Source organism: Nuphar pumila, chromosome 14 (genome assembly GCF_984573655.1).
Source record: "Nuphar pumila chromosome 14, dmNupPumi1.hap1.1, whole genome shotgun sequence".
NCBI classification, from domain to species: domain Eukaryota; kingdom Viridiplantae; phylum Streptophyta; class Magnoliopsida; order Nymphaeales; family Nymphaeaceae; genus Nuphar; species Nuphar pumila.
In genome coordinates, this window is record NC_143262.1 from 60391232 (window position 1) to 60406111 (window position 14880).

Here is a 14880-nt window from a genome sequence, read left to right on the forward strand (position 1 = left end):
GAATTCTCAAGACGAAGAATTATCCAACACGAGCGTTGGATTTAAAAAGGAAGTTCAAGTCGGAACTTGAGACTTCAAAAATCAGAATATATACATAAAAGAAGGAAAATCCGAGTCGGAACTCGGTTTTTAATACAAGAAAGAAAGTGAGAATCGGGTTCGAAAACTCGAATTCTCAAAACAAAGAATTGTCCAACACGAGCGTTGGATTAAAAAGGAAAAGAATGAGAATATATAAAAGGAAAGAAAATCCGAGTCGGAACCCGGTTTTTAATACAAGAAAGAAAGTGAGAATCGGGTTCGAAAACTCTAATTCTCAAAACAAAAAAATTGTCCAACACGAGCGTCAGATTCAAAAGAAAGTTCAAGTCGGAACTTGAAACTTCAAAAATAAGAATATACAAAAAAAAGGAAAATCCGAGTCGGAACCCGGTCTTTAAATACAAGAAAGAAAGTGAGAATCGGGTTCGAAAACTCGAATTCTCAAAACAAAGAGTTATCCAACACGAGCGTTGGATTCAAAAGGAAGTTCAAGTCGGAACTCGAGACTTCAAAAATAAGAATATACAACAAAGAAAATCTGAGTCAGAACCCAGATGAGGAGGAGATAATTCCTACCCAAGAGTCGGATTTTAGAAGAATTGACAAAATGCATGAATAAGTTCCGACGATTACAAAGATTTATTCAAGATTCTTGACCCAAGATGGTCTGAACTTTGATGACTTCAGGATTCTCCCTTATCCTGAAGAGGGATGAATAAAGGTTTGATATAAATTGAAGATTTTATGGGAAGTAGTTTATGTTTTATCCCTTAACCTGCAAGGGATGTAAAATAAAAGATCGATAAAATTTAAACGCTTGATAAAACTTGATAAAAATTTGACAAAATGATAAAAATAGATAACAAATCGATGCAAATTCAATTAAATCGGAAAATGAAATAGATGCAAAATAAAAATAGATCAACTGAAAAATTGACAAGTTTTTCAGGAAAGAGTTCGTCTAATCCTGCCTGCATATGACGAAGGAAGACATGTATAGATCAAAAATAAAAAAAATGCCCCAGTATTAGGGAGAAGATGTGAGAATTTAACAGAACATTGTCGCTTTATTGAGAGAGATTTTTGGAAGAGTACAAAAGGCTAGGAATTTAAGTGTAAAATCTCTTCAAATGTAGAGCATTAATAGGATCTGGCAGTTCCACTCCATCTGCGTTGATCAGACAATAGGAATTACGGGGCAATGCTTCCTTAACCACATAAGGGCCTTCCCAATTGGGTGACCACTTGCCCTTCGGCCGATGCTTGAGATGAGCTGTCGATCTGAGCACGAGATCATTAACTCGAAACCTTCTCTCAATAACTGATTTGGCGTAGTGTCTAGCTATCCTCTGACGATAGGCCTGAGCATGCTCTGCTGCCTTGAGTCTTTTCTCGTCTAGTAGATCAAGTTGTACCAATCTCTGCTGCTGATATTGATCAAGCGGAAGTTCAATATGCGACACAAACTTGAGTGCGGGCTTCTGAACATGTAGAGGTAACACCACCTCTGTTCCATAAACAAGCTCTGAAGGCGTAGCATTTGTTGGGGTTCGAATGGTGGTTCGGTACGCCCAAAGTGCATCGTGCATCTTCTCGTGCCAATCACGGCCTGTCTCCACAGTTATTTCCAGAATGCGGATCAAAATCTTGTTGGTGGCCTCAGCCTGGCCATTCCCTTGGGGATAGTAAGGAGCTGAAAAAGTGGTGATGAATCCCGAACTTCGAGCAGAAGGTCTTCATCTTCTCATTCTTGAAATGGCTGCCATTATCTGACACAATATCATGTGGGACGCCGAAGCGACAGAGAAGATTTTTATGAATAAATGAAACTACATGCCGGCCTTCTACTGTTCGCAGAGTGGCAACTTCGACCCATTTGGTGAAGTATTCTGTGGCTGCAAAGAAGTATTTATGGCCGTTTGATGCAGAAGGAGTGATTGGACCAACTACGTCGAAAGCCCACATTGAAAAGAGCCAAGGAGAGACCACGGATTGCAAGTATGCGGCTAGCGCATGAATGGAAGGTGCGTGCATTTGACATTTGACGCACTTCCTTACAAATTGATGGCAATCCTGCTGCATGGTTTTCCAGTAATACCCTGCACGGATAATCTGCTTGACGAGTGCTTGGTAGCCGACGTGGCCACCACAAATTCCTTCGTGCGCCTCTCGGATAGAGAGTATAGCTTCATCCTTATCTAAGCATCTATCATACTCAGAACTGAACCCACGACGGTAGAGAGTATTGGCAAGGATAAAATAGCGGACTGACATGCGTTGAATCGCGTGTTGCTCCTTTCTTTGCATTTCTGCTGAAAACTCACCGGTTTCAATAAAGATTTTGATGTCTTGATACCAAGGCTTTTCCTTCTGAGCGGCCTGGTTTACCCATTCGACTGGAATGTAGGCAGGCTGATCAAGTCTGCCGATCTCGAAGGAACGACAGGATTCACTGTCTTTGAAAGACAAAATAGAGCCTAAGCAGGCTAAGCCATCGGCTATGTGATTGTATTCCCTCTTGACATGATTGATCTGAAATTCTTCAAGGTTGCCTATGAGAGCCAAAGCGATCTTCTGATAGGGAATCAACTTCGAGTCTTTTACTTGCCATTCTACATTAACTTGGTTAACAACAAGCAAGGAATCGCCAAAGGCATGTACTCTCCTGACATCAAAGTCTTGCAGAATCTTGAGGCCTTGTATTAGAGCTTCATACTCAGCCATGTTGTGAGTACATTGGAAATTGAGCTTGAGGGAATAAGGGAGTATCTCCTTTTCAGGAGTGATCAACAAGATCCCAATCCCTATGCCAGACATATTTCTGGCTCCATCAAAGAATAGAGTCCAAACTGGGGATTCCTGAATACTGCAAATTCGATCGTCAAGAAAATCATCTTCTGCTTTGATTTCTTCTGTTAACGGGAAATCTGCCAACTGATCTGCGATGGACTGACCCTTGACTAACTTCTGAGAAACGTACTCCAAATCATACTGCATTAGGAGGACTTGCCATTTCGCAATTCGTCCAGTAAGAAAAGGCTGCTCAAGGATGTATTTGAGAGGATTGAGTCTCGACAGGATCTTTATTTCTGATGCCATTAGATAATGTCTCAGCTTCTGACACATCCACACTAAGGCTAGACATGTCTTTTCCATATGAGAATATCTCTTCTTGTAATCGATCAAGGTCTTGCTGATGTAGTAGATGACATGCTCTATCCGGCTGCCTTCCTTATACTGTGCAAGAAATCCGCCACAAGCATTGTGGTTGACAGAAATATACAGGAGCAGCGGCTTGCCAAGTTCTGGTGGCTTCAGAACAGGTGGATTTAGGAGATACTGTTTGATGCGCTCAAATGAGAGCTGACATTCTGATCCCCATTCAAATTTCACTTCTTTTCTTAGCAAGTGATTGAAGGGCTCGCATCTCATGGCCAAATTTGAGATGAAACGTCGAATAGACTGAATGCGCCCTTGAAGGCTCCTTAATTCTTTGAGATTGGTGGGAGGCGGCATGTCGATGATTGCCTTTGCTTTGGCCGGATCCACCTCTATGCCTTTCTTGCTGATCATATAGCCAAGCAGCTTGCCTGACTCTACCCCGAAGACACATTTCTGCGGATTGAGTCTTAATTTGTAGAGGATAAGTCTTTCAAAGACTTGGCCGAGAGCATCGAGATGGTCCTCTCCTTCTTTAGATTTGACCAGGATGTCATCCACGTAGGCATCCATGTTTTTGTGCATCTGGTCATGAAAGATCACTGCCATAGCTCTCTGATAGGTTGCCCCAGCATTCTTAAGTCCAAACGACATGACTGTATAGCAAAAAGTACCCCAAGGCGTGGTAAAAGAAGTTTTGGATTGGTCACGAGCGGCCAATTTGATTTGATTGTAGCCCGAGTATCCATCCATGAAGGAGAACATGGCATGGTCTGCCGTGCTATCGATCAGAAGATCGATGTTGGGGAGTGGATAATCATCTTTTGGGGTTGCTTTGTTCAGATCTCTGAAGTCAATGCAGATTCGAACTTTGCCATTTTTTTTGGGGACTGCCACAATGTTCGCCAACCAATCTGGGTATTCGATGGTCCGAATGAACCCTGCTTTTAATAACTTTTTAAGCCCTTCTTTAACTTGTGGTGCCACTCGAGGATCCATTTTTCTGAGTTTCTATTTGATTGGCTTGCAATCCGGTTTCAACGCAAGGCGATGTTCGACTAACTTGGAGTCTAAACCTGGCATATCTTCATAAGTCCAAGCGAAGACTTCCTGATGCTGTTTGAGGAAGTAGATGAGCCTTTCCTTCTCATCTAAACTTAGACTGGAACCAATTTTGAGGATTCTTGGATCATCTTCTGAACCAATATTGACATCCTCTGTTGGATCTTGAACCAACGGTGATGGTTCATCCTGCTCTTGAATGCTTGCAAATCTTGAATTGTCAAGTCGAATTCTGCCAATTCTTCAATCTGCTTTGTCATTTTGCTGACTTCTGCCCCTGCCTTCGCTTTGCACGCTTTGGCTGGTTTATTTTAAAAAAGGTTGGTATTGATAACGAGCTTTTTAAATGATTTAGGAGCCATGATGCTGGCAATCCTGTAGGTGAAAAGGAGGCCTTTTGAGAAAAGGTAAAATGTTCGAAAAATAGCCTTTTGTACGGAAATGAAGAATGACAATATAGACAAAACCATAAGCAAAAAATTTGTGTACACCCAGATGAACAGAGAAAACAAACTTTTCATTGATTGAATAAACTTTGATATTTACAAGTGATCAATTGAAGGAGAGAAAGAAACTGGGGCGGATCTTGCCCTTACAAGATGACAGAAAGGGAAGGGAAAAGAAAACACTGGCATTGCCCTCATTACTGAGCTCCCTTGACAAAGATGGTCTTTCCGCCTTATGACTGACCTGTGAAACCCAAGCCTGTGCCGGTGGCATGCTGAACAGGGATGATCGGCTCTAGAATGCCGTCTTCATCTTTGCCCAAACCCCTGAAAGGCTGATACCCGTGCTTCATTATGAGATCAAATTCTTTCTTTGATTTTGAGAACCGAGGAAAAAGTGGGTGATTTTTAAATGAAGTACAATCAAGGCGCCCTCCTAACTTGAAGAAGCGAGGTCCCTGCCACTGAACAACTGCGGCGATATTTTCTGTTGGCTGGATCTCTTTTAATTTCAGCATATCCAGCCTTTCGCTCAGATTGATCTCATCGACTTCCCTGATGCTTGGGATGTCGGCAGTGAAAGTAGGACGGGGAATCATCGGCTGCGGGAGTCGTTCTTCCGGATCCTCTCCTAGGATCGTAGTGATCATGCCCCCCTTCGACCACTTGATGCACTGGTGCAGGGTTGACGGGACCGCATTGGCATTGTGGATCCATGTGCGCCCCAGCAATAGATTGTATGTTGGTGGTACATTAATCACATGGAAGAGTACAATATGCACCGAGTAGTTGATGAAGATCTCGAGAAAAATCTTTCCCTTGGCTGTCTGCCCATGGTTATCAAAACCGTAGATCATGATCGGATCTGGGGTGTACTCTTCTCTTAAACCCAACGCCTTGGCTGTCATTTCTGGACAGATGTTTAGGCTACTGCCTCCATCGACGAGCACATGAGGGACTGTCATGCCCCTGGTCCGCACTACTATGTATAGGGCATTATTATGAAACGAATGAGGCTTTGGCAAATCCTCATCGGAAAAGGTGATTGGTGCATTCGTCATGGCCTGATTGACGATCTGAGCCATATCTTGCGGAGTCGTGCTAGGCTTGACTTTGATCTTTCTGAGAAGATCTTCTAGCACTTGCTGGTGCTCAGATGAAGCGTGTGTCAGGTCCAAGATAGAGATGTTGGATAATGCAGTAATCGGCTTCTGAACTGACCCTGAAGCCTCTTCTTTCTTCGAAGCTGCCTTGATAAAGCGCTTCGGGATCCTAGGGACCACTTTGGTCGTTGCCTCTTTTGGTTTGCTGGAAAATGGGGTGACATCCGCCCTCTTGACGGATGATTGTGCCTGGCGAAGGACTAGGACCTGATGTTGATCCTGAATGTCCTGTCTGGAACATGGTTGGATACTGCCTTGCAGAGAGAATGTTTGCTCTGTGATGACCGAAGTTGAATGTTTAGGAAATGGTTTGGACAAGACTTTTGGCTGCTGCTCATCCTCGTCCTCAATCAACATGTTCTTGTCAATACAATCCTGAATGATGTTCTTGAGGACAAAGCAATGCTCGGTGTCATGTCCCACAGTCTGATGGAATTTGCAGAATTTGTCTGTCCATTTACCCATAGCGACGGGAGGGTTCGCCACCTTGGGGAGCTTGATCATTCCTTTCGACATCATATATTCTACGATGTCTTCGCGGGACTGTTCTAAGGCTGAGAACTCCCGATCATAACTCCAACCTTCGTGCTTCGGCTTTTCTGGCTGCTTCGCTTCTGACTGGGGCGCTGGTTGGACGGGCTTAACAAATTTTCCTTTCTGGGCTGCCGAGTTTGTCCTTTCGGCACTGGGATGTCCTGAGTTCTTGCTGTGATTCTTCTTGTTCTTCTTTCTGCTGGAAACACTGCTGCCCTGATCGGTCAATCCTGCGGCATAGGCGACGTGTGTCTTTTTCTTTTGATCAGGATTTCCTCTGACAAAAGGATATCCTTTGTATAGACCATTGTCCAGGCCGGTCTCGAGCCACTCGGCTCTCTCAATTAATTTGATGAATGACTTGGCAGGCGAAGTGGAAATGAGGTTCCTCAGAGGCTGGGAAAATTATTCAGAATAATCTGCAGGGCGTGCTCCTCCGGGATGGGAACCTTCATTCTGTTACAGGTGCTTCTCCACCTGTGGATGAATTCACTGGCTTTCTCATTCTCCATCTGTTTTAAATTGTACTGATGATTGAGGGTTGGTGAGGCTTCAACATTAAACATGAAGCGCTCAATGAACAAGTTGACAACTTTATCGAACTCTTGTAGTTCGATAGGATTAATGTGGTCTGCATACCACCTGGCCGCTACCCCTTCTAAGCTGCGAGGAAAGCAGATGAATAACGCCCGATTATCTTTCCTGAAACGGCCGCATTCGGCATAAAAGGTGGCCAAATGAGCCTTGGGGTTGCTGGTTCCATCGAATTTAAGGAACTTGCGAGGGAGATTCTCCAAATTGTCATCCCCGTCCAGACCATGTGTAAACACCCCAAATTTTCACCCTCATCCAGTGTTTGTCCATTTCATAAGTCATTACAGATCATTGCATGTCATTGCATGTATTCTGCATAGCATTGCATGTCATTACATCTCATCTTCGAGATCCAGCACTCCTATTTCAAAACATTCAATCCAGATTTGAATTTTAAAGCTTTATTTCAAAATCAATTTCAAAACCTGGGTTTTTATTCAATACTTTGTCATTTTCCAACCCCAGGACTTTATATTTCGAAATATTTTCTCAGAAAACAATCTAGATTCCTTTCAAATTCAAACTTTAATCGATTTCAATTCACAGATGAGACCTATTTAGATGGTGTCGCTTCTGAATGCCTCTATTCATCAAATTTCTCAAATTTTTGAAAGCTTCAGTCTGATCAGGACTCTGTTTCAGAGTCCTAATCCGGTCAGAAGTCTGGTTTTTAAGTCTATTTTACTTCCATTCTCAATCTTTTCCATTTGCTTTCGAAATTTAGGTCATTTCACAGAGTCCAGTTAGTTCAGGACTCTATTTTAGAGTTCGGTCGAGTTGGGAGTCTAACCCTGACTGTGTTTTCTGACTTATTTCATCATTTCTTGATAAAATCTTTTGAAAATTCTTTCATTTGACTTTTAAAATTTAAAATCTCAGAGTCCTAAGAGTTCAGGACTCTAACCCGGAGTCCCAGTTCGCTTGAGACCCTATTTTCAAAGATCTTGAATTTCAAATGTCGATTTTAACCCTTTTTCAAAGCCATTTTCAGTGTTTATTTCAAAAATGTTCAAAATTCGATGTGGGCCCGCTCAATTGGCACCATATCCAGAGGAATTCTAACTCAGTTAGAACCTTATGCCATTTCAAAAATTTTAATTTCAAAGTTTACCTTTGAAAATCTTTTGAAAACTCCTTCAATTTCAAGTTTTAAAATCGCTTTTTGAAAAAAAACTCAAGTAGGGCCCACTCGGGGTGGCGCCATATTCGAGTAAGTCAGGGCTAGACTAGGGTTAGTTGATGTCTTGGTTAGTGTTAGAGGTTTAGAAGAGTCAAAACCATTTTGAAAAAAACTCATTTTTGAAAGTTAGTTTTTAAAACTAGTGTTTTTAAAGGTTTTTAAAAGTGTTATAAAAACCCAATGTGAGAGAATGCCAAGTGGCACTACATTTGGGGGATTCTTAGGTTTAGCTAGGGGTTAATTAGGAACTATTTAGGATAATTTAGACTAGGGGTAGTTAGGTAACTCCACCCCAAAATCGCCCCCCCCCCCTTTAGAGTCCAAAATTTTCAAAATTGTCAATTTTTAAACCTAATTTTTTTATTATAAATAGAGGCATAAGGGGGGTCGATTTTCCCAATCTCTCTCCTATTGGATTCTTGGAGCTTCTCGCTCCTCTCCAGCCCTTCCTCCATTGCAGCAACCTCAAGGTAATGCTTTTCTTTAATTTTTAGTTTTTATTTAATGTTTTTCATTGTTTTAAGCATGATTTAGCCATTGGCTCCATCATCTTCATGGATTAAACCATGGATTTAACCTCAAGAACCATAAAAAATCAGCAAGAACAATCCAAGAAGGTGATCTAACCCTGTTTTGGATGATTTACAAAGATTTTAATCCATTAGAATTGATTTAAATATGATTCTTTGCATGATTAACCAATAAAATATATGATTTACCCTTTTTAATGGGTTAAATCTATGTTTTAAAGGTGATATCAAATTCCAGCTATTGATTCCCTGTTTTTAATTTATTTTCATGGTTTATTTATGTTTGTTTTACGTTCTATAGCATAGAAATAATTTTTATTTACTGTTTTATGGTTTATTTTATTGATTTACATTAGTTAATGCATGGTTTGTCAAGTTTCTTAAATTTCTGTGTGTTTTAGGTTTAGAACAGTAAAGATGATGTTATTTTGGATTGAAGCACTCATTGTTTATTTCTGAATTTTTTGTATGTGATGCATGCATAGGTTATTGAGTTACTGTAGAAAAATCAGAGGTTTTGGACCTCGGGAACCCTGTCAAAAAAATCAGACATCAAATCGGTTTTTTAAAGCTTTAAAATCGTGGTTAAAATCAAGAAGGTAACTTGCTGTGATGATATTTCTCTCATCTTATATTCGATTTTAGATCTGTAAAGTGCTATGGATTCACATTGAGTATATCTGTCTGCTGTGAAATTTCGGATTTTTTGACCATTGTTTAGTATTTTTCCCCTTTTAGAGAATCTGTTTTTAAATTTAAAACTCGTTAGGGTTTACCAAAACCCTAATCAGACTTGTGTTAGTCATAAATCCCAAACCACAGATCCGATTCATGATCTGTAAAAAGTGAGTATTGTTATTTTTCTGTCTACTGTTCACCATTAAAATTTCAGAGATTTTTCTTTAGAATTGCTATTTATGTCTGTATTTTCAATCTGGAATAGCTGTTTTAATCCCTGTTAAGAGTGATATATTTTAGCTCAGATTGCCGGAAGGGTTTCTCCCTAACCGGAGATGATTTTTCTGATCTGTAAATTGGGAAATCTCTGTTTTCATTCCTAGTTAGTCTCTGTAAAATTTCATAAATTTCCATGGAGATTTGACCCCTGATTCAGGTCTGGGATTGAAACTGGTTGGTGAATTAGGTCAAAAATAACATATTTTTAGGGTTTAATGCAATTTTCAGATTAATCTAATGTCAAAAAATTATTTTTATAATTCCAATTCAACATTAGGGTTATAACAAGTGCAGGTACCAATTTTTATGGATTTTGGAATCCATTTGATGGCTGAATTAAGCAAATTGCAAAACCGGGTTCCTGAAAGATCCAAAAACACTGCTAAAATCATAGTTTTTATGATATTGTTGGATTTTCGTGCATAATCATATATTTTTAGGGTTTTATTATGTTCATAAGCATCTTAGGATACTTTAGGTTTAATTTGATGCTCATTTGATTTCATTTAGTGCATAAAACCTAAGTTTTACCAAAATTTATTTCTAAAAACCCTGATTTCAAGGCCATAGTTTTGCTATCGGGGGCAATTTGGTCATTTGACCTAAAATTCGAAATCCCTAACCCTAATTTCATATTTTTAATCATGTCATAGCATATTTGGTTTGAGTTTATTCCATTCAAATTTCAAAACTTGCATTTTATCAAAATATCTTTCTAAAAACCCTAATTTCAAGACCATAGTCTTGTTATGAGGGGTATTTTGGTCATTTGGACCCCAATTTCGAAATTTCATATCTTATCTTCCTTATTTATTCCATTTTATTTCATATTTTATCATTTTTATTTAAGGGAATCAAGAAAAAGGCTTATATCTAGCAAAATCCAAAAATTTCCTGATATTGCTGGATAAATCTAAAAAAGCCAACAAATCATCACTAACAAAGTTTTCTAGTTTTGCAGGTACATTGAAGACTTTATTTTTCATGTATTTAAATTTTAATAGTAATGTAACTTGTAATTAAACTTTGGAATAAGAATTTACATTTCCTGCTTAGATTAGGTTGCATTGCATATAGTTTATTTTTATAATTTTAATGTGTGATGGATGATGATTCATGCATATTTTTACAAATTCACCATGGTCTACACGAATGGCACATGCACTAGCTTCTATGAAGTTTATAAACTTGGTGGAATTTGTATTTATGGCGATAGTCAGAATACGAATGATACTCAGATTTATGATCTTCACATTAGCCACATTCAGCCTACACTCTTAGGCTAACTTCAAAATGCATTGCATTTCTCAAAAATACAAAAAGTATTTCTCAATTCCTCAAAATCATATTCATTCATTTCATGCATTTACCAATTCCAATTTAAATTTTAATTCAAAGAAGTTCATTTTCTCAAAGTTTTCCAAGTCATATGGAGAAATCGATTTTCTCAGAATATGAAAATCTCAAAGTATGTTTCAAGTATTTCTCAAGTTCAAAATTCAAAATTTCAAGTTCAAAGTTGGAATTCAGAGAAACCAAGTTCTCTCAGAATTGATTTTCATAAAATCTCAAGATTTCCCCAGAAATCGATTTCTACTTTTCTCAGAAATATTTTCCAAGTCCTAATTCACGATTTTCCATGTAATAGCATTTCCAAGATTTACCTATTCTAAATATTTCAATCATTCAAAGCAAACATCATGTTTTCAAAATGTGCATTTTCTGAAAATTCATAGCACATGCCTGATTCTATGTGCATTTAGAAATTAGAATATGATTTAGACAAGTTGAATAGAGTAGAGCATAAGATTGATCCTTGGTTCAATTACCCCTGTTAAAGGTGGCAGGAACGGTTGAACCTCATACCGACAGGCGAGTCCCATTCTACGGAATTTTCCCGCATTTTAAAAAACGGAGGCGAGTTATTTTCAAAAACTTTTTCAAAGGTCAGTTTGATTTGCAAAAGTAAAATTTTGCGATGATAACAGGTTTGGCGACCGTGATGGGACCTGTCTTTGCCTTATCAATCTAATGCTCTACTTAGTTCAAATTGTCAAAATCAATTTTCATGGAATGTCAGCTTGCTTTATGATATCATGTGAACCTAGGAGCCTAGACTTGAACCCAGCTGACATGGAATGCATATAGACTAGGTATGGTTTGGTAGGACCATATTGAGGAGAATTATTCATGCTCACATAGACTTAGGTCTAATACAACACTCCTCAATTTAGGAATTGTATGAAAACAATGCTTGCTTCTTCAAATATTTCAAAAATCTATCTCTTTAGGACTTAGAGCCTTCTGTTTGATTGCATGTGCTCATGTTTTTCAAAAATCACCCCACCTATATTGTCCTGGTCTTCACGTTGCTGGGCTCTCTTCCAGAACCATAGTTCGGGACAGAGCCTCACAACTGGGCCACTTATTTGGGTGAAAACCCCCCTGCCACGTACCAAGGGCCATAGTCCAACGTATATCGGCAGGTGCTCAAGGATGTTGGAAAACTTGAACCTAGAACCGGAGAAATTGATTTTATGCCACGTACATTGAGCCTTGGCTCGAGTATATAGGCATAACTGGATTGGATACAGATGATCTGAACCTTAGAGTTAGGATTAAGGTCCCACAGCCATTTCAAAATTTGTGCATCTAGAGTCAGCTTTTAGGGAATGCTGTTTGTGCATGCTTGTTTATGCAGAATTTGATTGAATGTGTTATTTCCTTTTTATTTTCCATATTTTCCCCAATTTTCTAAAATACTGGACGATTTTCTCAAAATTCCTCAATCTATGTCCATGTACTGTCCATGTTTTAAACCTTGAATGATTTTCCAAAATACTTCATTTTCCATTTATTTTTTCATATTTCATCAAACCCTGGACGATTTTCCAAATTTCCCTTCATTTCCTTCAAAACTCCAGGTGATTTCCCATCTTTCCTGTCTTCTGGATCTCGAATTTCCTGCTTTATTTTTATCCTGCCTGCATTTTCCTCAAAATTCCTGTATTTTCCAAGTCTTATTCCAAATTTTCCATGTTTTCCAGTCTATTCTGATGGCATCCAGTCAGCTTGATTCGGTCTTCCCTGAGGGTCACATCTCTTACGAGGTGCAACAACGTCTTCCCGAACATCGAGTCCTCAGCACCGGATCCTTCTTTCCCCGGTGGTATTATTCATGGTTCAAAAACTTCTCTCGTATGTTTCCGGACCATCTGGACGAGTGTGGATTGGAACTGGCGTCCGCAGTGGGAAAGCAGACAGTCAACGGCAACTTGATCCATGCACTAGCAGAGCGGTGGAATCCGAGCACTTCTACCTTCTGGTTCCCGTGGGGCGAGATGACAGTACTGATGGATGAATTTTCAGAGATTATGGGATTGCCCGAGCCAGCCGGTCAGCCTGGAGATCCATTGGAGAAACAGTTTCTGATTAATGTTAAGGGTCTGGACCCTAAGGATGCCTTAGCTCGCATGACAGGACGCAAGTCTTGGCCATTGATAGAAGAGGATGGAAACAAATATGTGGACCTGCTCGAAATCTATAGACAGTATGGAACATTTGCAGAAGTCAGCTCGTTGTCCAGGACAACTCGAGAGAGAATTCAGCACGCGATGGTTCTGTGCACGGTGGGATTAGCTTTCTTTCTCGATGGACGAAATTACATGGATATCAGAATAGTTCAGCTTCTAAGGAGATGGGGAAGTCGACAGACCAGCCACCTCTCAATAGCCATGGCCGCACTCGCTTTTCTATACCGAGGGTTGACTCGTTTCGCACTCGGAGAATCGATCCTAGTCGAAGGATGCACCTATGCCTTGCAGTCTTGGTTCCTCCGGCATGTGCCAGTCCGAGCCAGTTCCTTCAGATACAATGGTGAGAAGCTCCTTCCAGTTGCACGATACCAGTTCTTGATCGACAACCTTCAGGAGGAAGAGGTCGTATGGGACTACTTTGATCGCCAGGAATCACCTCCCAGATATACTTATGCATACGGCAAGCGATTCAGGCTACTGGGCTCGTTCTTCTGCGCATATTATCATCCAGAGCGGTGTGTCAGGCAATTCTTCCAGAGGCAGAAGCGCGTAGAGATTCGTCCACTAGCCGGGGTTCTGCCAGAATTCGATCTCACATCAGATCAGTGGTCCGGAGCATACCATTCTGCTAGACATGGCTGGGATTCTTTTGTCAGTCTTACTATTTTTCCTGGTCCTCGTGTATCTTCTGATTATCTGGAGTGGTGGAAAATTGTCTGTCCCCCTCTCCTCTGTCAAGTGTATTATTGATAAAATCATGTTTTTCCTCTCAATAAAATTCCTTTATTTTACATTTCACTTTGGTTTGACGACCTCGCCTAGGTAACAAGGCATATTTTCAATTGTTTATCCTGCAAAGAATAGCAACACAATTGTCGCAATCCCACCGACGACTCAATCCCTAGTAATGGGATATTATTTCAATTGTCTACCAAAATTCTCAACAAATATTTTCCTCTAAACCAAATTTCCTTCAGAAGCCTAACCATCAGTTCTACCCTGCAGAGAGCATCAACAACATCCAAGAGAACATTTGCGATACCCGATGGTTGATACAAGATCCAGAAAAAAAGCCGCATCAGTTGAAGGCGTCGCGTACTCAGTCGCTTCAGAAGAGGAAATGGACTCACCCCGTAGTCAGGGTCAGCAAGCAGAGGATGATGTGGATCCCCAGATGTACGTCATGTTTAAGAAAATGATGACCAAGATGCTGGCAGAGCAAGCTGAAGCCAGTGCTGAACAGACTCAGATCAAACAGAAAGATAAGGGTCAGGCCGTCAAGAATGTGAAGATCAGTAAAAAGCAGAATCGTCATGAGGAAATGTCTGATGAGTCAGAATTAGCAGATTATACTGACAAAGAGTATGAAAACAAGCAAGAGTTCAAAAGGTCGACTCAGGGGCAGGGGTCAGCCTACAAATCCAAGAATCAGTCTGTTGACGACCCTACGCAGTCACAACTCAAAGATGTGATGAAAATAATTAAGGATCTTCAAACTCGTGACAAGGGCAAAAGAGTCTTTACAAGTGAAGACTTCTATGATGGACTAGATGAGGATGATGATCTTGATAATCTCCCCAAGAAATTTATCAAGTTTGATGGTTCGGGTGACCCAAAAGCACATCTCGCCCTATTCTTCGCAGAATGTTCCAGGTTCAAGAGGAACAATCGTGCCTT